The following is a 25591-nucleotide window of genomic DNA, read 5'->3' on the forward strand; positions in this document are numbered from 1 at the left end:
TGCAAAAGAGCAGAAAAGTAAATAAATAAATAAAAAAACAGTATAAAAACAGTATGGGAATGAGGTAGGTGAAAATGGGTGGGCTATTTACCAATAGACTATGTACAGCTGCAGCGATCGGTTAGCTGCTCGGATAGCTGATGTTTGAAGTTGGTGAGGGAGATATGCTTCACCATAGGGATGGTGCCAGGTTTCCTCCAGACGTGACACTTGGCATTCAGGCCAAAGAGTTCAATCTTGGCTTCATCAGACCAGAGAATCTTGTTTCTAATGGTCTGAGAGTTTTTAGGTGCCTTTTGGCAAATTCCAAGTGGGCAGTCATGTGCCATTAACTGAGGAGTGGCTTCCATCTGGCCACTCTACCATTAAGGGGTTATTGATGGAGTGTTGCAGAGATGGTTGTTCTTCTGGAAGGTTCTCCCAACTCCACCGAGGATCTCTGGAGCTCTGTCAGAGTGCCCATTGAGAGCGCCTAATCTCAATTTTGAGTCTCATAGCAAAGGGTCTGAATACTTATGTAAAAAAGCTAGTTATGTTTTTTAGTTTTTGTAAATTTGTAACAAAATCAAAAAAATATTTTCTCTTAGTCATTATGGGTCTGTAGATCGATGAGTAAAAAGTATAATTTAATCCATTTTAGAATAAATCTGTAATATAACAAAATGTGGAAAAAGTCAAGGAATCTGAATTCTTTCCGAATGCACTGTATATAATCACTAAGAATGCATTAGCATTATGCTATCACAGATCCACACTGTTTCACCCAACAAAGGCATTTGCAATGTTAGCATTTCTTTGTGCATATTTCTATATTGTGTTTTAAGTTTTAAAGGAAACAAACTGTGTCCTAGTAATAAATGACTGCTAATCAGTGTGAGTGAAGCCAATTTAGTCTCTCTGTGATACTTTAGCTCCCAAACACTACCCAACTCAATGTAATTAACAACGATGCTTCATCTGTTCATGTGCAAATATCTGTCGATTTAAACATGAAACAAACAGCATGAATACGTTCTCACAAATGCGTAGTTGAATAAGGGCACCTTAATTTGCCAGCGCTGAGCAATTAGATGGAACACGACGCTAATTCCATCTCTGAGGTCCTCTGGGATATGATGCTGAGCTGCGCTACACGGCTAGGTTACACAGGCAAGCAGCGCGCTTTATGCCTTCAAGTGACTCTTGATTATTCATTATAGATATTTTTAACCATTTCCAACTGAGATTGTAGCCAACAGCCTTCTCCCCGTCGGCTCTGTCACGTAGAGAGGTAAAAAGAGAGGTAGAAAACTAGCATCTGTGTGTGTGTGAGAGAGAGGTAGTCGTAATGTAAACTTGGACTTGAAACCGTTGAGTTTGTATGTTGTGTATAGTAAATCTCTGGTAATGGCTGGTAACTTTAGCTCTCAGGTGGGTAGTGTCTGATTGAGAGGGGCCATGAAAGTGCAACCAAGCATTTGGGGTGATCATTACTCACAGCTAGCAGATTATCATTAAGGAGAGAGGTGGTGTGCGTGTGCGTGTGTGTGTGTATGTCTGTGTGTGTGTGTGTGTGTGTGCATGCGCGCGCGCATCAACTTGACCACCCACTCTGTCAGAATAAGACATGGGCGGGCCGCAGCTGTCACTCAGGCTTAAAAGTGCCAGTGATGAAAAAATTTAAAAAAGGAGGGCCATGCACATTAACTACATCTTCAATAGTTAATGTGACATGACCTTGTCTGAGAAATAGTTATGATGATGGAGCTTAGCATAGCCGACCAAAGCACTTTCAAATCAGTTGGTGATGAAAACCACCCTGGAGATTTAAAGTGCTTGTGAAAGGCAAGGCCAAGGTTCTGAACACCACAGCTAATATAATTAAAGGAAGGTTCACACAGGCCTGGGCCACAGGTCAGAAGCCTAGCCCAAGGAAAGGCTCTAATCATGGGCTAAGGAGGGCTATGGCCCGTGTTGGTCCTCTGGTTCCCTTCAGGCCCCTACTACTCTATTGAACCCTGTTGGGGGGGGGGGGGGGGGTGGAAAGGAGTAGCAGGGTGTTACAGGGGCTCACCGGGAGAGAGTAATGAGAGGTATTATGATGTAGTCAGACATTGGCCATTGAGGAGAAATACGAAACATACCCAGCCAGGGGTTTCTCCAGGATCAAGACCCTGAGGATGACCTTTAGCCCCGTGGATTAGTCCCTGGAGCCTAGGGGTCGACGGGGCCGCTAAGTAGCCACCTCAGACTGAGCAGCTCAGATAGTTCTGGGAAATTTGTTTATGTGAAAAAACAAACGTTCATCAAGAACCGACTTAGTCATTAACACAGATGTATTTACAAACACATGGTAGCAGCCACTGTTGAGAGATGAAATCCAACACACTTTCTGAGCTCTGGCTCAAATCTAGCCACACATGAGGCCTGGCACAGGTTAAAAACTCAGGAACTCCAGGGACAGCTCACCACAGGCTCCCAGAGAACAGAGGGGTATACAGGCATCTAGGACACATTCTTCTAATAGAATAAAAGGCAGACATCAAAGAGACTAATATAGCCCACTTCTGTCGAGAGAGAGAGAGAGAGAGAGAGAGAGAGAGAGAGAGAGAGAGAGAGAGAGAAAATTTCCAGGACTAGTTAACATTCCCAGGACTAGTTAACGTTCCCAGGACTAGTTACCATTCCCAGGACTAGTTAACATTCCCATTAGGTTCTAGTTAGAGTTTGGTGTAACATTAGGATGACAACATCACAAAAGCATTCTTTGAATGTTTCTAAGAAAATGTTTGAGATGAAATATCGGTGGAATGTTCTCCTGACATTCACTCAAATGTGCACAGGTTCTTATTACGTTGCCCGGGAATGTAATAACAACGTTCCAGTTATGTCCTTAGAACATACCGCCGCCACAAAATATGGGATTAATGGGAGTGGTTCTGAGAAAACATTAATAGAACGTTCTGCTAATGTTGTTGGAGATGTCATTGAAAACACCCATAACAACAAGCAGGTAATCCTACAAGACTCGCATAAAGTTATAGTAGAACCATTAGTGCAAATTTCAATGGGGACCCACATTGTGAAATTGCATATTTGTCCCCCCCCCCAGTTTTATCATTGGAATGAGATGCAAAACTAGGGAAAGGTGTGCTTTAGGACCATGCGGACGCCTCCGAGCAGTCGGGTAGGCTGTTTGGAGTGTTTATCCGACTGGAATTTTTCTAATCAAAAAAGTTGTGTCCCCCACTTCTAAAACCAAAGTTGCTCCCCTGAGAAGAACATTATGACATGGTGTTCCAAAAGCATTCCCTGATCAAACTTCAACAATAACGATTCAATTGACTAGGTTCTGAAGAAAAAAAAACATTACAGACACGTTCTGTGAACGTTGATGAAGACGTCATCCTAAACACCCAAAACAACATGCAGGGAACATCACCACAAGACACTCATGTTATAGTGTGAGGTTATGACTGTTATGGTTATGACATAATTGTTCCAATAACGTTCCCTGAACATACTTCAGCAATTACGTCTGGATTTAGCACAAGTGGTTCTGAGAAAACGTGACAGGAATGTTCTGCTAATGATCATAGAAACGTTATCTCCAACACCCATGACAATACATTTGTCCAGAAGAATCTCATAAAGTCCGACGTTGTTGACATGATGCTCCAGTAGCATTTTCAGAATGCCCTGCAGCAATAAAATGTGTGAGCAATTGAAGTTATTCTGAGATCACCTTCCTGGAATATTTGGCTAATATTGATGGACGTATTATTAATAAGGCTATGAAAACAAACAACAGATTTTTTTTGCAAGACTCGAATAAATAATACAGAATAATTTTATAAAATGATGTTCCAATAATGTTCAAAGAACAGACATACAATGAAAATGGAAGAGGTTCTAATATTGATGTGTCGTATTATTATATTATATTCAACTTACAAATAGCATTGCAGTCTTCTTTAAATCATGCTATTTTATTAGAGTACTGTCCAAATGTAGTTCTACATTTTTTTTAAAGATATGTCATCAAGTAGACTTGAACATCAGTCCGACAACTTTCCAGTTCTGTGCTAAGCCCAGTACTTCACCATCACAGAGAGGTGTACAATAAGGCTGTTTAATATGATTTGCCTTTCCTTTGACAAATGCATGAGCACTCTCATTCAAACAGTTACATCAATCTACTAACACTTACTCACTCTCAGACACACACCCTCACGCACACGCACACACACACACGCACACACACACACACACACACACACACACACACACACACACACACACACACACACACACACACACACACACACACACACACACACACACACACACACACACACACACACACACACACACACGGTATCTCCACCTGATTAGGAATCGATCAGTGTGTGGAGCTTAACCGTATTGGCTCCTGGGCTCTCGCTGGTGTTCGTGCGCTGGAATCTGCTCACACATAATATCCTGTTTATATGCACTTGACTCTCATTGATTTCCCTTTTACCTGGCCCTGTGGTGTCAACCCATCACAGGAGGCCCACCGTGCTAGTGGCTAGCAGCTATTGAAGGAATGCAATCCTAATAGTCTGTTTGAAACATATTAACAGGAGCAAATCTCTGCTCGGAGCAGTTTTCACCATGTCCTTGCATGTTTGGTGCAAATGGAAATGCTGTTATTTTTCTCTCTTTCCTCTCCCTTCCAAGTGAGCTGTTGCAGAGAACCAAAGGGGATGTGATATGAGGCAGATACAGTACTTTGAAGAAAACAACAGGGGGGTACTTTGAGGTTACTTGATAGATACAGAAGGATGTTATGTTCAGAGCAAAGGGAAAATATTGAACTGAATTGATAGAGATGGAACATACACAGCAAATTGGCCTTTGTTGATTTTTCTTAGTAAAATTGCCAATACTGATTCAGGAGTTAAATTCACTCTTTAAGAGTAAAACTAACACTCAGTGTTGTAAAATATTCCCCAGTGTTGGTGTTAATAACCAGAGTTCAATAGTCCGTTATTATATTTCCCAGCATGCTCTACAGCAATTAGATTTTGGGGGGAATGTTTCTAATATCTGTTTTTTTTGTATTTTCATTGATTGGTTAATTTTATGCTACACAAAGATGACATGATGACATTCTTCTAAACAAATCCAATCTATTAGTTTGATTTATTGCACCCGCTAGTTAAATGGTTATTCCAGTTTAAATGGTTTAGGTAATCTTCTTATCAACTTTCCTAACCCTGACAGTCATAACGAATGCAGGTTGAAGAAGAAGAAAAATTTCAACAGTTGGAACGCATAACTTTGTCTGGATACCAATAGGAATTACACATCACTTTGCAAGCCAACATAATGTGACTTGCAGACGTGATGTAGCCTGTAAACCAGGAGTTTCCTAACACTATTTTTAAGGTAAGACTAGGCCATCAAAGTAGGGCCTGATGATATATGTATTGTATTGTCATAGCGTTTAAGTACAGTAGGTACTCACTTGGTGAAAGGCACAGGCCTTTAAAAGGAAGGAATTCAATAACCATGATCTCTGTCTCTAAAAAATACAGTAATGTCTGGTAACTCTACAATTTACTCCAAAAGAAAAGGCACTCTGGGAAATAATGCAAATCAGGCTTTCCACCATAAAGTGTTAAAACAACACCACAAAAACTATTTACTGTAACACTACAGGTGTTAATTTGTTACACTGAGAAAGTGTAACAAAGTCTGTACTAACCAAAGTGAGTACAGTTTACTCTAAATCAACTGTTATGTTTTACACTGTAGGTGTTGAGTATTACTCAACTAGCTCTCAGAGTCTCATGTCAGAATTAGACGTTCATCCATTTTTCTCAAACATCAAATGTCCAAGTTGTTGCAAATGTCAAATGTTGAAGTGTTTCAGATTCATTTTTAGACATTAACTACGAATTGTTAAGGTTAGGGTTAAAACATACATATTTATATCACTGGATTCGAAAATAACCTTTGAAATCAGATGCTAATGCCTATCCATCATCCCCGTCTCTAACATCATAGTCCTAGAAAAACCAAAACCTACTTGAAGGTGACAGCGCCCACTGTTGCCCCTAGTGGCCGATTTACACTTCAACTCATCCCAGGTGTCCTCAGACATGGTTGGACGTCGAATACTGACTTGTATCATGGGTGACCACGCTGGTATTACTCTACATTAGAGCTATGCAAACACCACAATAAAGTTAATGTAAGAGTTGAATGACTAACATTGCAACAGAGTTAAATCTTTAACACTTTCAAAAGTGTTATTTTAACACCAGTTCAGTGGGACTCTGAAAATGGTGTACATTTAGCAGTTTCCGAGTTAAATGCACACCAATGGCTTAGCTGTGTACAGCATTTCCCCCCCTTCCCATATCACTGGTAGTTCATATTTCCACCTCTGCCAATAATTCATTAAGATAGTTTGCCCCCTAATGAACTGAATATGACCGCTGTTTGCAAATGTTGTTTCCTTCTTTATTCATAAAAAAACATCCATTATCAACAGTCAATATGCAGGTCAGAACCTGTGTGTTTGCACTGAGGCCCAACCAGGGACCATTGAAACACAGTGTTTACTGACTGAAGGGTTCAGTTTGGAGAGCAAACAACTAGACGCCATAGCGTTTCCGAGCTTAAAGCTGCAACGCAAACCGCCGCTGAAAGAAGTGCACGTACCGACTTATTACCAAGGTTTAAAAGTTAAAAGGGATTCAAGTTGTCACATTAAAACTCAATGAACAGAGGAAGTGAATACGTTGAAAACAAACAAAGGATTTAGAGGTTGGTATTCAATTTTGACTCACAAACCCACCAGGTAATTCAAACCACATAAAGGCATTGCAGAAGACGGAGTTTACCATATTAGACATGTAATCAAAGTGCCAATGTTACTGCTAAGTGAGTATTGTTGCCTATATCTATGATGCCATTGCTGAAAATGTTTTCTAGTCTCTTGATGTGGGGGTTTGGGATGTCAAGAATTGGATGGCACCTTGCCCAATTAGCAGGAAGTGTTAGTGAATAACTGAATAACTGTTAAAGTAGAGAAAGGAGAGAGAGAGAGAGAGACTATTTTACTATTATCTACCTCACTTGCTTTGGCAATGTCAACACATGTTTCCCATGCCAATAAAGCCCCTTGAATTGAGAGAGAGATTATCAGACAGAGAAAATGAGGGAGAGAGAGAGAGAGAGGAGGAGAAAGGGAGAGAGGTGGAAAGAAATAGAGGAGAGAGAGAGTGATAACTAGCCAGAGAGAGAGGTAGAGAGAGATAGATGACTGAGAGAGATAACGATCCAGAGAGAGAACAGAGGGGTAGCGGGATACAGAGAGGGCAATTCCGGGACCATTTCATCTCATCTCCCATGTAATCCCTTTAGAACACGAAATCACAAAAAGAGACATCACTTCTCAGGAAATGACAGGAAATAAACAGGGACGGCCACTGCAGCCATTACCCATCATTACACTGCAGGGCAGAGCCACCATGGGACAGGATGCGCTCTCAAACACCATGCTGATCTACCCAGGATAACGAGCCGAATGTATTATAGCCATCTTATAAATAAATGTCTGATGTCCCATACTAGTATAATCTTCGTCTCGGGCTTCTGGGCATATGACCTGTCTCCAGTGTTGGGATTTGTTACTTGGAAAAGTAACAAGGGTAAACCGTTTCGTTACAATATTACTTTGTGTTGAAAGTCATGCGTTATATTCCTCAATATATTATTTGCCTTACTGTCATTAAAGAAAATCTCAATGTCTCACCGTTTATTTGACTGTCGGAGGGATCGAGGCGATCTGCGTGCACTGTACCAAAGAAAGGCTACTAATATGTCATCTAATTCATTTGAAAATAATCTTCAACTCGACAACTCGTCAACCATCAAAACGAGCAATTCCAAAATCAAATTCAAATCTAATGTTATTGATTGCATAAACATATTTCAAATCAAATCGAGTCAAATGTTATTTGTCCCATGCGCCGAATACAACAGTGTGAAATGTTTACAAGACCTTAACCAACAATGCAGTTCAAGAAATAGAGTTCCGAAAACACATACTAAATAAACTAAAGTAAAAAAGTAATAAAAAGTAACACAATAAAATAACAATGATGAGGCTATATACAGGGAGTACCGGTGCCGAGTCAATGTTGGGAGGTTCAGGTTAGTCAAATCAAATGCTATTTGTCACATGTGACGAATACTACAAGTGTAGACCTTACTGTGAAATGCTTACTTACATGCCCTTAACCAACAATGCAGTTTTATGAAAATACCTCAAAATAAAGTAAGGGATAAGAATAACAAATATTTGAAGAGCAGCAGTGAATAACAACAGTGGGGCTGTATACAGGGGGTACCAGTACAGAGTCTATGTGGAGGCTGTATACAGGGGGTACCGGTACAGAGTCTATGTGGAGGCTGTATACAGGGGGTACCGGTACAGAGTCTATGTGGAGGCTGTATACAGGGGGTACCGGTACAGAGTCTATGTGGAGGCTGTATACAGGGGGTACCGGTACAGAGTCTATGTGGAGGCTGTATACAGGGGGTACCGGTACAGAGTCTATGTGGAGGCTGTATACAGGGGGTACCGGTACAGAGTCTATGTGGAGGCTGTATACAGGGGGTACCGGTACAGAGTCTATGTGGAGGCTGTATACAGGGGGTACCGGTACAGAGTCTATGTGGAGGCTGTATACAGGGGGTACCGGTACAGAGTCTATGTGGAGGCTGTATACAGGGGGTACCGGTACAGAGTCTATGTGGAGGCTGTATACAGGGGGCTGTACCGGGGTACAGAGTCTATGTGGAGGCTGTATACAGGGGGTACCGGTACAGAGTCTATGGGAGGCTGTATACAGGGGGTACCGGTACAGAGTCTACTGTATACAGGGGTACAGAGTCTATGTGGAGGCTGTATACAGGGGGTACCGGTACAGAGTCTATGTGGAGGCTGTATACAGGGGGTACCGGTACAGAGTCTATGTGGAGGCTGTATACAGGGGGTACCGGTACAGAGTCTATGTGGAGGCTGTATACAGGGGGTACCGGTACAGAGTCTATGTGGAGGCTGTATACAGGGGGTACCGGTACAGAGTCAATGGGCTGTACAGAGTCAGAGTCTATGTGGAGGCTGTATACAGGGGGTACCGGTACAGAGTCTATGTGGAGGCTGTATACAGGGGGTACCGGTACAGAGTCTATGTGGAGGCTGTATACAGGGGGTACCGGTACAGAGTCTATGTGGAGGCTGTATACAGGGGTACCGGTACAGAGTCTATGGGGAGGCTGTATACAGGGGGTACCGGTACAGAGTCTATGTGGAGGCTGTATACAGGGGGTACCGGTACAGAGTCTATGTGGAGGCTGTATACAGGGGGTACCGGTACAGAGTCTATGTGGAGGCTGTATACAGGGGGTACCGGTACAGAGTCTATGTGGAGGCTGTATACAGGGGGTACCGGTACAGAGTCTATGTGCAGGGACACCGGTGTCGAGGTAATTGAGGTAATATGTACATGTAGGTAGAGTTATTAAAGTGACTGTGCAAAGATAATAACAGAGAGGAGCAGCAGCGTAGAAGGAAGGGGGCAACACAAATAGTCTGGGTAGCAATTTGACTAGCTGTTCAGAAGTCTTATGGCTTGTGGGTAGAAGCTGTTTAGAGTCTCTTAGTCCCTAGACTTGGCGCTCCGATACCGCTTGCCGTGTGGTAGCAGAGAGAACGGTCTATGACTACGGTGGCCAGTTGCCATACCAGGCAGTGATGGATCCCGTCAGGATGATCTCGATGGTGCAGGGTAAAACCTTTTGAGGATTTGAGGACCCATGCCAAAACTTTTCAGGCTCCTGAGGGGGAATAGGTTTTGTCGTGCCCTCTTCACAACTGTCTTGGTGTGCTTGGACCATGTTCGTTTGTTGCTGATGTGGACGCCAAGGAACTTGAAACTCTCAACCTGCTCCACTACAGCCTCGTCGATGAGAACGGGGGTGTGTCCGGTTCTCCTTTTCCTGTAGTCCACAATCACAATTGCACATGTGACATGCTGGTAGAAATTAGGTAAAATGTATTTAGTTTGCCTGCATTAAAGTCCCCGACCACTAGGAGCACCACTTCTGGATGAGCATTTTCTTGTTTGCTTATGGCCTTATACAGCTCGTTGAGTGCGGTCTTAAGGCCAACATTAGTTTGTGGTGGTAAATAGATGGCTATGATTAATATATGTGAAAAATCTATTGGTAGATAGTCTTATCTACAGCAGTCTGTCCTTTGCGTCGGACTCATTAAAGCAAAATCTTTGTCCAGTTCGAGGTGAGTGATCGCTGTTCTGGTATTCAGAAGCTCTTTTCGGTCATAAGAGACAGTAGCAGCAACGTTATGTACAAAATAAGCGAAAAAACATCACAGTTTGTTAGGAGCCCGTAAAAAGTCAGCCATCCTGTCAGGCGCCATTGTATGCCAATTTAGCAGATGAGGCCTTGATGATCTTCTTGGCCTTCCTGTGACACTGGGTGCTGTAGATATACTGGAGGGCAGGCAGTGTGCCCCCGGTGATGCTTGGGCAGACCCCACCACCCTCTGGAGAGCCCTGCGGTTGCGGGCGGTGCAGTTGCCATACCAGGCGACGATATAACCCGACAGGATGCTCTCAATAGTGCATCCTCACATTGTGAGGGTCTTAGGGGCCAAGCCAAATGTATTGAGCCTCCTGAGTTTGAAAAGGCACTGTTGCACATTCTTCGCCACACTGTCTGTGTGGGTGGACCATTTCATATTGTCAGTGATGTGTATGCCGAGGAACTTGAAGCTTTTCCCCTTCTCCACTGTGGCTCCATCGATGTGCGTGGGGCCATGCTTCCTCTTCTGTCTCCTGAAGTCAACCACCAGCTCCTTTGTTTTGTAGACCTTGAGGGAGAGGTTATTTTCCTGGCACCTCACCGCTAGGATCCTCACCTCCTCCCTGTAGGGTGTCTCGTCGTTGTTGTTAGTCAGGCCTATCGTCTGCAAACTTGATGATTGAGTTTGAGGCATGCGTGGCCACGCGGTCCAGGGTGAAGAGGGAGTACAGGAGGGGGCTGAGCATGCACCCTTGTGGGGTCCCAGTGTTGAGGATCAGCGTAGTGGAGGTGTTGTTGCCTACCTACAACACCTGGGGGTGGCCCGATAGTGGCCCAAAAAGTGTCTGTCCTGTATCTGAGAGATAAAATAATGTATTTAATTAACCTTGTGAAAAAATGATTGAGATGTTATTGCGTCCATGATGCTTTGTAGTGGAGTCAACATTGAACTGTTTCCCTATTAACGGACTTATGGAATGGCAGTGAGTGCGTATGTGTGTCTGAGACGTGCGTGTTTATGTCCGAGACGTGTGTGTGTGTTTATGTTAAGACGTGCGTTTGTGTGTGTTTATGGCTGAGACATGCCTTCCTATCTACCACAAGACTTGGCACATCACATCACACAAACACATCAGCATTTTTCAAAGGTGAGACTTTTGAAAGTGTAAAAACAGAATAAAAGCCTCCAAACCATTTCAAACACAGGCATTATCAACCGATTGACCTCCGTATTAGTCTCTCTCGGCTGAGGCAGAAAAAAAAACTATAAAAGGTAAGAGGGAAATTGCTACTCATTTGTCACTGTAGCCTTTTGTTTGGGAGAGCTTCTGGGGATATGACTGTGTAGTCCTTTATCGTCTCTCCGAAAACTGAAAGAACAATGCAGAGAACAATAGCTGCTGAAAAGTGACTGGTAGAGAGAGAAAGAGAGAAGGGGGGGGAGAGGGGGAGACAGAAAGAGGGAAATAGAGAGAGAGAGAGAGAGGCAGAGAAAGACAGAGAGAGAGACAAAGAGAGAGACCAGCTTTATTCTGAGATTGATGACAAGAAACTCCACCTTTCATTTCTGCTTTCCTCTCCTGGAAAATATGATTCAGCACAGAGCTTTCACATATTCACCACTTCAGCTTTTGGTTTGTCTAATTGCTTAAGTGCAGGCAATTACCATAATCTAGCACTAGGAGTAAATCACATACAAGACAGCCTTATATGAACGCTAATCATTCACTAAAATAAATTATATTATGCACTTTTTATAGTCAGTACATTTACATGTACATTTATTGCAATTAAGCAAACCGAGCTGAGTGATACATCTCATGCTGGAAGCATCAAAAATATATTGATGTACCTAAGCATTCTAAAATGGAGACTAGTTGTAATTTATCTTCAATCCTAAATCAATATCTGTTTACATTGAGTCGGATTTATCATTGGTTTACAAACAGACCAGAACCTGATGTTGCAATTATTATCGGTTTGTTCACATAGTTCAGTCTACATCAGAAAGACAGTGAGTATTTTTTGCCAACATTTGTCCCAACACGTTATCTTTTTTTGTTTCGGTGAGTAGAAAGCAAAAGAAAGCTTGTCCAAAAAGCTGTTGAAAATACCTTTTCTGACAGCTTGAACATCGCTGAACATCGCTAATTCAGTTGAGCGTTTTTCTCTATGCAGAGGTGACAAACGGGAGACAGAGTGAGAGAACAGAGGTCTCTTTTTTCCCCAATTTTGTTGAATTCCTTACACAGCAGTTGTAAACCAAGTAGAACGATTTGTATGTCGATAAAGCCCCAGCCTGTTGGTGAGCAGCAGAGAGAAGGGGGAGACAACAACAACAAACTGGAAGTCACACAAATCAATGGGTGCACGAACACACATACACACACACACACCACATACGCGCGCACGCACGCACACACACACACACACACACACACACCACATACGCGCGCGCACACACACACACACACACACACACACACACACACACACACACACACACACACACACACACACACACACACACACACACACACACACACACACAAAACACTCATTTATGAGTGAGATTGGCATCTGTCATGGAAGCTTAGGTTCACCTCCGGTGTTAATGTGGTTGTCTGTGAGTGTGTGTGTGTGTATTGTGTGTCGCGTGTGTCCGCGTGTATGTGTCTGCGCGAGCATGTGTGTGTTTGTGTGTGTGCGTGTCCATGTGTGTTCGAGCAAGTGCGTGCTTGAGCGCACGTGTGTGTGTGAGACACGGTGGCTGGGGCGGGCCACTCCAGTGCTCCAGTGTGTGTTTGCAGTGCTTATCTGAGTCAGGGACCAGGTCAGCTGGGGTCACTGCTCTTATTTACCATGCTGATAGACTGGATAATGAGAAAAGCCTCACAACAGAAGCCACACTCGCCCTACTGGCACAACGCAATGCTCCATGCATTTATCCTTTTCCTGCTTTATCTTTCCTTATGTTTTCCTTTTTTTGTTCAGGGTTACCTGTACTTATGTGTCCGTCTGTTCCTCATTATATTTGATTTGTTGTGTTTATTTCATCTACTGGTTTTTATTACTGATATCTATCACTCTTTTTCTCTTTTCCTTTCTGCCCCCCCCTCTTTCTCTACCCTCCTGTCTCCCTCTCTCTACCGCCCCCACCCATCTCCCTGGTCCGGTGATGTGTGCGATGGATTTAGAGGATATCAAATCCCAGGCAGGCAAGCAGGTTGGAGTTGGACAAACAGCATTCCTTCCATCCCTGTGGTCCAGCTGAAGGTTGTTGTGGCTAGTGGAGCCTAATCCCAGAGACTGGCCAGCCTATATCAAACAACACTCCTACCTTATACCTCCCATGCCTTCCATCTTCTATCATCTACCTAATATCCTCAGACTTTCCTCCTCTCTTTCTTCAATCGGAATGAGTGTTACTATATGTATTGTTTCTAATTAATACGAAGTTCTAGTACATATCATAGAAAGTCTTAAATTGCAGTTTTATTTTGAATTCTAATACATTTCTACCTTCAACATCCGGAATGCTTCGTCCTACTGCATACATACCCATTGTCCTTGACCTTATTTCCCTTCCTCCTCCATCTTACTTCCCTCTAACCTTTCTCCTTAGTGGCCCGATCCATCTCCACACCCAGGCTAGTGTCACCCTGACTACTGTCCTGCCTGTGTTAGCAATAACACAGTGCCAGCGTCAGCCCCATCGTTAGCCAGCTAGCCAAAGCCTGCTCATTCAATCACCCTGATATGGATCTGCTTAAAACCACTGGCCGGGACAGAGCCAAATCCATCAGCACGAGCTTTAGATCAGTGGAACGAAGGGAGCAGATTAGAGTTACTCTGTGGTCAGCCTGCATTGTGATGAGGAGCAGAGAATCACAGCAGTGGATTGCTATCTAACACTCGAAACCCAAGCGACAAGGGCACGACCGTTTAGGCCATTAGAAAAGCACTTGTGGGATTTTTGCTGTCGGTATATTTTCCCTGAAGGAGCCAAATAAAATTTTAAAAAACAATAAGTCCAATAAGCAGTGTTGTTAGAGAGGACATGACAGTGTCTTGATTAGTTCTTTAGTTCTTTTGGCAGAGAGTGAATGTGTTGATGACATAGTATACATTTTTTTTTTATATCTGTGTCCATATTGTCCATGAGTTTCTAGTGAATAGACAGTTCAAGAGAAAATAGTCAAATTAATTTTAAAACGCATCTAATCAACAATGGCTTTATGGCATTATTTTCAATGAAACTCTTCCAACCATTGTATTCTCATAACTGCCTCCAGATTGGCCCCAAAACATTTTGGTAAAATAAAGAAGTGTAAAAAAACAAAAACCCTCATATTAAACACTGTTGGTATTCACACAGTTGATGGCTTATATTTAGGATAATGTTTTTATTTGAAAATCATCTTACTTGATTATCTTATATACGTTATGTGACAAGGCCCTTCTGACAGCCAAAGATAAAAAATCATCCAATAAAATTCCATATATTCCTAAAAAGTTACAAAAATGTGGGTAGTTTACTGGTAAACGTTCAATGTTTCCAGTAATATACCCTCCCTTTGCAACCTTAGTTACCTGGCTCTGTGGCTTTTCTCTTTTGTGTCCTCCTTTTCCCTATCATTAGGAGTGTGTGGGTTTGTGTGATGAAGCTTTAACGTTCAGTAAGCACTATGGATATTCAGTCCGAAATAAGTCTGCCTACAAAGCAGAATGTTCGATTTTTAACATAGAATGTTAATTCCAATTTTTATCCACATCCAACAAGTAGACTAAAATAACCTTAAACTTATTTTTTTCAGCTTTCAATATGTTTTTTTATTTTATTTTCTAAAGCATTTCATGTCTGGATTTCATTGTTTTACACTGTTTTTGTCCTGTCTCACACGCAGACTTTTGACATTCTGCTATGTATTACACTTACACAAGTCTTGATAATTAGAACACATTTAATGCGCCTGTTTAAAGAAAGAGTCAAATAAATGGAAACTACTGTATATACATATTAGATGTGCGTAAGACATTTGTTACGTCATACCACCACGACAAGCAAATTACATGATAACAAAGTTTTTCCAAAAGGTTGTGTACCTGATTACCATGGATACGCATAGTGACAGTGGAGCACATGGATGTCATTACGAAATAGGCTATCATTTCATCAAATGATGTTAGATTTGTAAAATTATGTTTTAATGATGTGTATTTAGGATACATTGTATGCTGGCTGTTTAACTGGAGTTAGCATGCTAGAATCCCCGCTATTTATGACTAAGTACAGTAAAAATGTCTCCCACCACACGTCATTACCACGACACAATGAACTTTGATGGTCAGGACAGGATGTGGTGGTAATCACAAAATGTATTAGTTCGTCAATTTTTACTTACCATAAAACCTGAAAAGACAGACAAATGACATAGTCTACCATAAAAAAAATGTGCCCATTATAATAACTTCAAATTCATAAGAAATACATTGTAGACATTGTTTATGTTGTAAATGACCATTCTTCGGAATTCTGATCGGTTTTATGTAATACAAATAAAAAAATGGAAAAGTGAGGTGTAACTTTGCGTTAGGATTTGTGATGTATATACTAACGCAGATCCATTCGTTACATGCTTTGTGGATTTCCTTTGGATTATTTTTATGTGCAATTGAACTGGTAAGATTGATCCTAATTTTTCCCATCTGTATTGATTAGATGTTTGCTTATTTTTGGGTATAACTTACTTGCAGGGACTTGCTTCCATTCAGCCGCAAGAGCATGAGTGAGGTCGGGGCACTGATGTTGGGCAATTAGGCCTGGCTTGGAGTCGGCATTCCAATTCATCCCAAAGGTGTTCGATGTGGTTGAAGTCAGGGCTCTGTGCAGGCCAGTAAAGTTCTTCCACACCGAAGCTAACAATAGTTTCCTAGAAACCAAACATTTCTCAAAACCCAATGCAGTCAAAATGGCTCCCCTTTACCTGACAATGGCTCCCCTTTGCTATATCCACTCAAACCAGGAAGTGACCAGGGTGTGGCCATGTAGGACTGGGGCGGAGCCCACAACCTATACACATTTAAGCAACCATGGAGCCTTAAGGGTTACAAAGCTGTCCTAAAATGGACACTGTATGTGTGTGTATTTGTGTTTCTCTGCGTGTGTGTGTGTGCATGCGTGTGTGTATGTGTGTATGTGTTCTGTGTCTGTGTCTGTGTGTGAGTGTGTAAGTGCATGCATGCATGCTTGAGTGTGTGTTCATTATCCTGATGGGCCCACAGTGCGGAGAAGCCCAAAGGATCAAGGACAAGTAGTTTGTTTATTGCAGAGCAGTGGGCCTGTGGGCCCAGCCACTGTGCAGATGGTGGGGGTCAGGATTGACCTGCCTACAGGGAAGAGAAGCCAGGGGGTTGATTAAGCACCAGTCCCACTGCAGGGGGCCTCACAGGGCCCTCATCAAGGAGCCTCTCCCATAGTGGTCCTGCTATCCCCTGGCCTCTCCTGGGAGTGTGTATACAAGGGAGGTAAGGGCAAAAGAGACAAGGTGTTATTGTTGGAAATACTAAGATCATAATGCAACAACAAAAAGGAAAGAGATGTGCCATTTTTCTCTGGACAGTAAAATAGAGGGAGGATAATGGACAGAAGAGGAAAAATAAGAAATTAGTATAATGCCAAGTAGAAAGTACCGTAGAACGAGAATACTAGAGAGAGAGGAAAAGTGGGAGAGAAGAAAAGTGCAGGGGGGAAAAAGTAGAGTGTAATGTAGAAAAAAAAGACAAGAGATACCTGTATGTCAAAAGAGCGCAAGGTAGTGTTTGATTAGCCCTTTCCCTTGCTTGGGTCAGCGGTGAGCTCAAACAGTGCTGAGCAGATTCAGCTGTACAGGAGTAACGCCCCTGGAGAAACCAGATTCCATTTCTCCACCGTCCTCTAATCCCTTTGATCCCACCCTATCTCCCTCAAGCATCTCACAGAGCCGCTGGAATGCAAGGTCTCCTCATCTAGTCATCCCCGATGAGCATAAATAAACAGCCTCCTCTCCTACCCAGACAGCAGCTCCACGAGTAGGAGTGGACACGCAGCTAGGCCAAAATAGATAAAAACATTTTTCACTACACCCCCCCCCCCCCCTCCCCCGTTTCTTAAATGAATAAAAGAGTGTGTTATCTGGCCCAGCCCTTTTCCGAGACATCTCTGCTGGTCGGTCGACCAGTTGGTCGCGGGGTTCTGGCTTTCCTAATCTCTCTATCCTGGCTCAGAGAGTAAAGGCACCAGCCTCACTAGCTTCCTCTCCTCTCTGTACACTGCTGTGCTATGAGAGGGCAATATGTTTGGTTAAATAATTCACAGAACAATTTAACTGTGATACGCTTTACAGACAAACTTGTATGGATGGCCATTCCCTGGGAACAAATACAAATAGATTCACCGGGGAGGAGAGAGGAAAGGAGGTCAATGTGACTTTTTGAGGACAGGGAGATGTGTATTTATATACGTAGAGCACATCCCTCCCACAGAGGAAAATGTGTTTCCCCTATAACGAGAGAAATTATTTAATGAATACTTTAGTATTACTATAGTAGTTTTTGCTGACACTTTAGTGTGTTTGCGGACATTACTGTAGTATTTACTACAGTGTTGTTGTTTTTTGTGGATACTACCGTGGTATACCGTAGTATTTACAGTTTGCTATAGTATAAATACTATAGTATTACAACAGTTAACAAACTATAGTATATACTATAGTAATTACTGTAGTGTTTTTGCGGACAATACTGTAGTGTTTACTATAGTGTTTTATTATCTATGACATAGAAGTTGATAATGATGTACTATTTACCAGTCTTCTACAAAACTATATAGTAAGTACTACACATTATCGAGGGTTACTACAGTGTTTAGTATAGTATTCTATAGATAAAGACCAGTGCACACTTCAGCACTATACACTACAAAGAAAACATACATAGAGTGACATTCAGAGATTATTCTGTCTGGACAGAAGAACTATATTTAAGTGACTGTACTTCAGTCCCTTACTTGTGTCTAAATGACCCATCACAGAGAACCTACAGTATTAAAACTCCTCCGAACCCCATCATGGAGGCTTTTACAAAAGCTTTCAGCTTTCAGTCCTCCCACACATTATGTTAGTCTTGGCCCTTTGTTTCAAGAGGAGACTGTGTGTGTGTGTGTGTGTGTGTGTGTGTGTGTGTGTGTGTGTGTGTGTGTGTGTGTGTGTGTGTGTGTGTGTGTGTGTGTGTGTGTGTGTGTGTGTGTGTGTGTGTGTGTGTGTGTGTGTGTGCATTGCACAAGTGGCAAGTGTGTGTGTATGTGTGTGTGTGTGTGTGTGTGTGTGTGTGTGTGCATTGCACAAGTGGCAAATGTGTGTATGTGTGTGTGTGTGTGTGTGTGTGTGTGTGTGTGTGCGTGCATTGCACAAGTGGCAAGTGTGTGTGTGCTTTATGCTTGTGACCATGCATGTGTGCCACATCTACCTGAGGTCGAGTCTGCCTCCCCTCAGCCCCTCTCCCCTGCCACCCCACTCACCACTCCTCTCACCCGCAGCCACCACTTTAGAGCCTCTGGCCCCTCCATCCTTCCTCCAGCCATCCCTCCTCCAGCCATCCCTCCTCCAGCCATCCCTCCTCTAGCCATCCCTCCTCTAGCCATCCCTCCTCCAGCCATCCCTCCTCCAGCCATCCCTCCTCTAACCATCCCTCCTCTAGCCATCCCTCCTCCAGCCATCCCTCCTCCAGCCATCCCTCCTCTAGCCATCCCTCCTCTAGCCATCCCTCCTCCAGCCATCCCTCCTCCAGCCATCCCTCCTCTAGCCATCCCTCCTCTAGCCATCCCTCCAACAGCCATCCCTCCTCTAGCCATCCCTCCTCTAGCCATCCCTCCTCCAGCCATCCCTCCTCTAGCCATCCCTCCTCAGGCCATCCCTCCTCCAGCCATCCCTCCTCCAGCCATCCCTCCTCCAGCCATCCCTCCTCTAGCCATCCCTCCTCTAGCCATCCCTCCTCCAGCCATCCCTCCTCCAGCTATCCCTCCTCTAGCCATCCCTCCTCAGGCCATCCCTCCTCCAGCCATCCCTCCTCCAGCCATCCCTCCTCCAGCCATCCCGCCTCAGGCCATCGCTCCTCCAACCACCCGACCTCTAGCCAATCCTACAGGCTCAGTCTCAGAATTAGATGTTCATCCATGTTTCTCAAACATCACGTTTTAAAGTTGTTCCAAGTGTCAAATGTTGAAGTGTTTCAGATTCATTTTTAGACATTAACTACGAATTGTCAAAGTGTTTAACCTCAAAGTCCGCCCCATCCCGCATGCGGTATCGTTACTACAGCCTCAGCCATATAAGGCGATCATGGAAAACGTAGCCTCAAAAATCCTGTTCATTTCCTGGTCGGTCATACATCTTGGTTTTGCCCGAAGCATTTGTTCTAAGGGACTCACAGTGAAAATCTTTGCAGTTCTGGAAACGTAAGACTCTCTTCTTTCCAAAACGATCAATTCCAAGCATATTCGAGCATCTTTTCGTGATAAAATATTGCGCTTAAAACGGGCACGTCTTTTTATCCAAAAATGAAATACTGCCCCTAGAGTACTAACAGGTTAAGGTTCAGTTTAGGCATTAACTTCACATTGTTAAGGTTTGTGTTAAGTTCAGGCATTAACTCTGAATGGTTAAGGTAAGGGTTAAGGTTTGGGATAGGCTTAAAACCCGAAATATCAAAAACAACTTTCTATTGCTGGATTCAAAAATGCAACCTTTGGAATCAGAGGCAGATGCTTACGCCCATCTGCCATCCCGGTCCACAAAGCCCTGGCAAAATCTAAACCTACTTGAAGGTAATAGTGCTCACTGTCACCCCTAGTGGCCGGGTTTCCACATCATCTCCCGACGTCCTCAGAAATGGATGGACCGTCAAATACTGACTTGTATCACGCGTGACCTGCCTGAGCCAACCATCCTCCAGTCATCCCTCCTCCAGTCATCCCTCCTCCTCTACATAGTACTGATTGATTGGAATGGGACAGACTCATCGTCCCCCCTCAGCATTGATGGCTCCCTTATGGCTCCATTATCCCAAAGACATAATTCATTCAGCCCTCCAAGGACAGGAGCAGAGAGAAAGAGGGATGGGGAGAAGAAAGGAGAGGAACGATAGAGGGACACATAAAAAGATGACAACTAAGCAAATGCTCATCATACGCCACAGACAGTAGGGGTTAGAAAGGTTCCAATGCTTCTAGAAAATCCTGGATGAAGCATTTTTCTCCTGCTCTCAATTGTTTCCCCAGTGCCAGCCCGTTAAAAAGTTTGTTAATTAGGGAGATGTGTGTTTGCCGGCAGGGGGGCAAGAGAAGATTAAAAGACAAAAGAGTGTGTCATAAAACACTGGCGCAGGAAGGCACAGGAAGTATACTTCTCTAATGTCTTCCAGCACATGGGGATCTGCTTGGAGAGAGAAAGAGAGAGGGAACAACAGAAAGACAGATAAAACTGTTGGAGAAGGAGAGAGAGAGAGAGAGAGAGAGAGAGAGAGAGAGAGAGAGAGGGAGGGAGAGAGAGAGAGAGAGAGAGAGAGAGAGAGAGAGCGAGAGAGAGAGAGAGAGAGAGAAAGAGAGCGGGAACAACAGAAAGACAGATAAAACTGTTGGAGAAGGAGAGAGAGAGAGAGAGGGAGAGGGAGAAGGAGAGAGAGAGAGAGAGTAAGGGAGAGAGAGAGAGAGAGAGAGAGAGAGAGAGAAGAGAGGAGAAAGGGAGAGTCCACAGTTTGGCCACCATGATGGAAAAGTGAATGGTGTTTTCCAAGAAACTGTCAGAGTGCGGTGGCTATCCATCACGCATACTGAAGACCCCTCTTTTCCTGTGTCACACACATGCCTCTCAAACTGGAGCATGGCCTACACAGTAGGACTGTTAAGATAAGGTCGGTGCATGTGTGTGCAATTCTATGGGAATGTGGGCTACAATGAATACTGTATGAGATCATTTATTGTGTGTGTGAGTGAGTGAGTGAGTGAGTGAGTGAGTGAGTGAGTGAGTGAGTGAGTGAGTGAGTGAGTGAGTGAGTGAGTGAGTGAGTGAGTGAGTGAGTGAGTGAGTGAGTGAGTGAGTGAGTGAGTGAGTGAGTGAGTGAGTGAGATTGAACTCCCAAAACACCCACAGGGAGGCATGGATCTCAGGGGGAATTCTATCTCAAACTCTCTGGGCTCCCATCAATTATTTTAAGTCACGAGGAGCTCACCTCTCTGTGAATCCATTTGCATTGATGATCATGTTTGACTTCCATGTAACAGAGGTAAAGAAGTGCTTGGTCGGAGGCTTTCCCATCACACTCCATGAAATGATCTCCCTCTCTACTCTCTCCCACTCTCCTCTACTCTCTCCCACTCTCCTCTACTCTCTCCCACTCTCCTCTACTCTCTCCCACTCTCCTCTCTCCCCACTCTCCTCTCTCTCCCACTCTCCTCTACTCTCTCCCACTCTCCTCCACTATCCTCCTCTCTGCTCCTCTGCTCCTCTCACCTCCACTCTCCTCCTATCCCCTCCTTTCTGACCCACTCTCCTCTACTCTCTCCCACTCTCCTCTACTCTCTCCCACTCTCCTCTACTCTCTCCCACTCTCCTCTACTCTCTCCCACTCTCCTCTACTCTCTCCCACTCTCCTCTACTCTCTCCCACTCTCCTCCACTATCCTCCTCTCTGCTCCTCTGCTCCTCTCACCTCCACTCTCCTCCTATCCCCTCCTTTCTGACCCACTCTCCTCTACTCTCTCCCACTCTCCTCCACTATCCTCCTCTCTGCTCCTCTGCTCCTCTCACCTCCACTCTCCTCCTATCCCCTCCTTTCTGCTCCACTCTCCTCTTCTCTCTACTCTCCTTATAGAAACATGAAAATACATTGAGTCTCAATGGGAATAAATGAAAGTAGTGCCCCATAGTATGTGGTGCTGCTGCTACTTGTACTGCCATGATCCTCTCTCTCTCTCTCTCTTTCGTAGTATAACAGCCTCAGCACAACTTCTGCAAGTGCCAATCACTCCAAATTAAAAGTGCAAATTAAACTCTCACGCTCAAATGCTTAATTACAGCCCTGACTTGACTGTGGAGCATGACGGATTGAGGGTTGAGAGACATGAGTGCATTCACGTACACACGCAGTTATGTGAGTAGCCACACGCACAGACACGGACACAGAAATGTATTTCCACATGCACACCGACACCCACGCACACACTCACAGATAGGCCCTGATTACACAGGATCACGTTGGAAACTTTGCAATATCCTTGTTTCCATCCACAGTTTTTATGTGAGTAAAGTCATACCTTATATAAAAAAAACACAACAACTGATGGAAACAGGAAGTTTCAGTACAATTTGATCAACTCTGACAGATGATTTGTTCGTTCGACATGGTGAGATCTTTTTGTGGTGTCGGTAAAATGAATCACGTGAGAAATGGTGGTGGAAACGCCTTTATGCGCAAATATTTATACAACAACCATCATGTCGAAGTAAACTTGGAGCCACGCGATGTGTGGTCCTCCCACTACAATTTGGGAAACCACGCAGTTTGAATTGGGCTACAGATTAAATCAATTAGAATGAACTTCCCAGGGTGGTGAAAGTGCATAATATGAGCCTGATGCTCCTTTCCAATACATTTCGAGGTTCTTATTCTGGTGACACGATGATCGATGCTTGACTGCCGCTTTGACAAATAAAAAAATTCTCGCTCTTATCCACGATCTCATCATGTAGACTAGCCTACCCACACTGTATCTGCGAGCTGTCGGCTAGCACGCACCAACAAGACCAGAGTAGGCACATTTGCTATTTAACGCAACAGTTGCTGTGACAAACCTATTGGTAGAGTTAAAAAATGCCACGGAAACACATTGAACATTCTGTTTTTGTACGGTACATGACAACTTAAGCGAAATGTACATTTTGTGTGCACCATGTCGGCGCTGATTTCTGGCGGAAACACACCACTGGTGGGAATATACCTGAAGGTAGCCACTTCTCTCGCAAGGCTTTACGGAGGGACAATGTGTGGCCCAATAGGCAAAGCAGGGATTGTAGCAATGTGGATCGTGTAAAATACAGTATGTGTGTCGTTTGCAGTGCCACTCACTCATCACTTCTTGAACGGCCGCTAAGTAATAGAGTACTAACAGTCATCATATTCCAATTAACATCCCTTTGACATCAGTGAGAGGATGAAGGACTCGCCTGTTGTATTTCTACCACACCTACTGCTCAACGGGAAAGAAAACACAGGCGTAGCTCACACAAACACAGCAACCGCTCACGAGGGGAATCAAACCAGGCATTGACACATGCTACACGGGACGTGTGTCATTTTCATTCCGTCATTCCATCGATCTTCGACGTGAGACTCGAGCCCGAGAACGTCTCTCTCTCTGCTCTGATTGCTACAGTTGCTGCCTTGAAACAGATCTGGCCAGAGAATAGAAGAGGGATTGTGAACACGCAGCTATATTACAAACGATGCCTGTGTGTTTACACAGCCCTCATCTAAGTAGCTCTACACATTGACCCCAAGGAACTGCTCTGTACAGAAGAGGCTCTACGGGTCAGAATGTGTGGAATAATGTATGCATCAAAGAGAGGTTGACACTAGATCCTCAAGTAAATAAGAAAGAAGTGCACATCTTTATATCTCCGGAACGTATTTCAACAATTAGAGATGGATTTGAGAATCAATTGGTAAACCTCAGGCACACACACACACACACATGCGGCCAACTCACACACGTTCACGCACACATTGTAGGGAGGCTGTGCTGTGGACGGGGAGTGGGTTTAAGGGATTGGACAGTGTTGACTTTGCCGTGAACCTGCAAAGCCTCTGTGCTCTCCCAGCTGCCTACCTCATCATATGAAGAAGGCCTCCTATCACTGTGGAAAATCAGTCTGATTACTCCTCCCATCCCACCCCTCCATCCATTCTCCTCCATCTCTCTGGAACTGTACTTTCCACCTGTGGGGAGCTTTTTATTGGGTCTTCGTGAAAGAGGTTTTCACTTATATTATCCAATCAGACAGCTGCATATTTGACAACCGCTATTTAGATTTAAGTGCTCTCCTCAAGGACACTGGAGTAGTATACTAGAGCCGTATACACACGTATGGCTCGAACTTGCATAGCTATAACACTATAACAATCTAATCCAATCCATCGCAAATTCATCTCCGTAACCACTACACCACATGCACAACAGCAATCAAAAAACGTCAAAAGTTTGGAGAGAGAGAGAGAGAGAGAGAGAGGGGGAGAGCGAAAGCCGACAGTTAGAGGCACAGACTCTCCTCAACCAAACTCCTCTCTCTTCCTTTTATTGCCTGGTTCTCACATCTGATTGAACTTCCTCATGTTCTTTCTATTTCTTGCATTCCTCTTCTATTGTCTCGCTCTCTTTCACAGTAGCTACCTGAAGTGAAACTGTTTGACTCCCTGTTGGAGTGTTCTTCCCGTCGTGTCTAGGTTTTTAACTAGCTCTGAGACATTTCTGTCCCCTGTCTCTGGTGTTGGCTGAAGGGCTGTACACTCTGCTTCTAAGCCCTGACACAGGTATCTACAAAACTGGGCAGGAAAAGAGGAGAGCATAGAGAAGTCCCACTGGGCAAAACTAGTCGAATCAATGTTGTTTCCACATAATTTCAACAGAAAACATCAATGTGATGACGTTGCATTGTCGGAACTAGAAGCACAAGCATTTCGCTTCACTCGCATTAACATCTGCTAAACATGTGTATGTGACAAATAACATTTGCTTTGATTTGATTTGATTTGAATCAACGTGGAACCTGATTGGATTTGCAAAAAGTAATCAGCGTAAAGCGCATTCTGTCATTTGTTCATCAAACTTTTAACCCAAATATGATGACATGGCGACATTTTTTGCTGATGTCACATTGAATTCACATTCATTGACAACTCATCCAAACGCGAATCAAAACCAAACGTTGAACTGACGTCTGTGCCCAGTGGGGTTGGACTATTGGTGATAAACATAATCACTTTTAAAACATGTACTGATCACTATCTTGATTGTTCTCCAAAATAACATATTTAGGCTTTGATAAGTACAGTAATACATGACAGTTGGTGTGCACTGCACCGTGACAAATATGTGGTGCTGTGGCATGCAGGGATGCTGTGGTGACCGTAAA

The sequence above is a fragment of the Oncorhynchus nerka genome, linkage group LG1 (genome assembly GCF_034236695.1).
Source record: "Oncorhynchus nerka isolate Pitt River linkage group LG1, Oner_Uvic_2.0, whole genome shotgun sequence".
NCBI classification, from domain to species: domain Eukaryota; kingdom Metazoa; phylum Chordata; class Actinopteri; order Salmoniformes; family Salmonidae; genus Oncorhynchus; species Oncorhynchus nerka.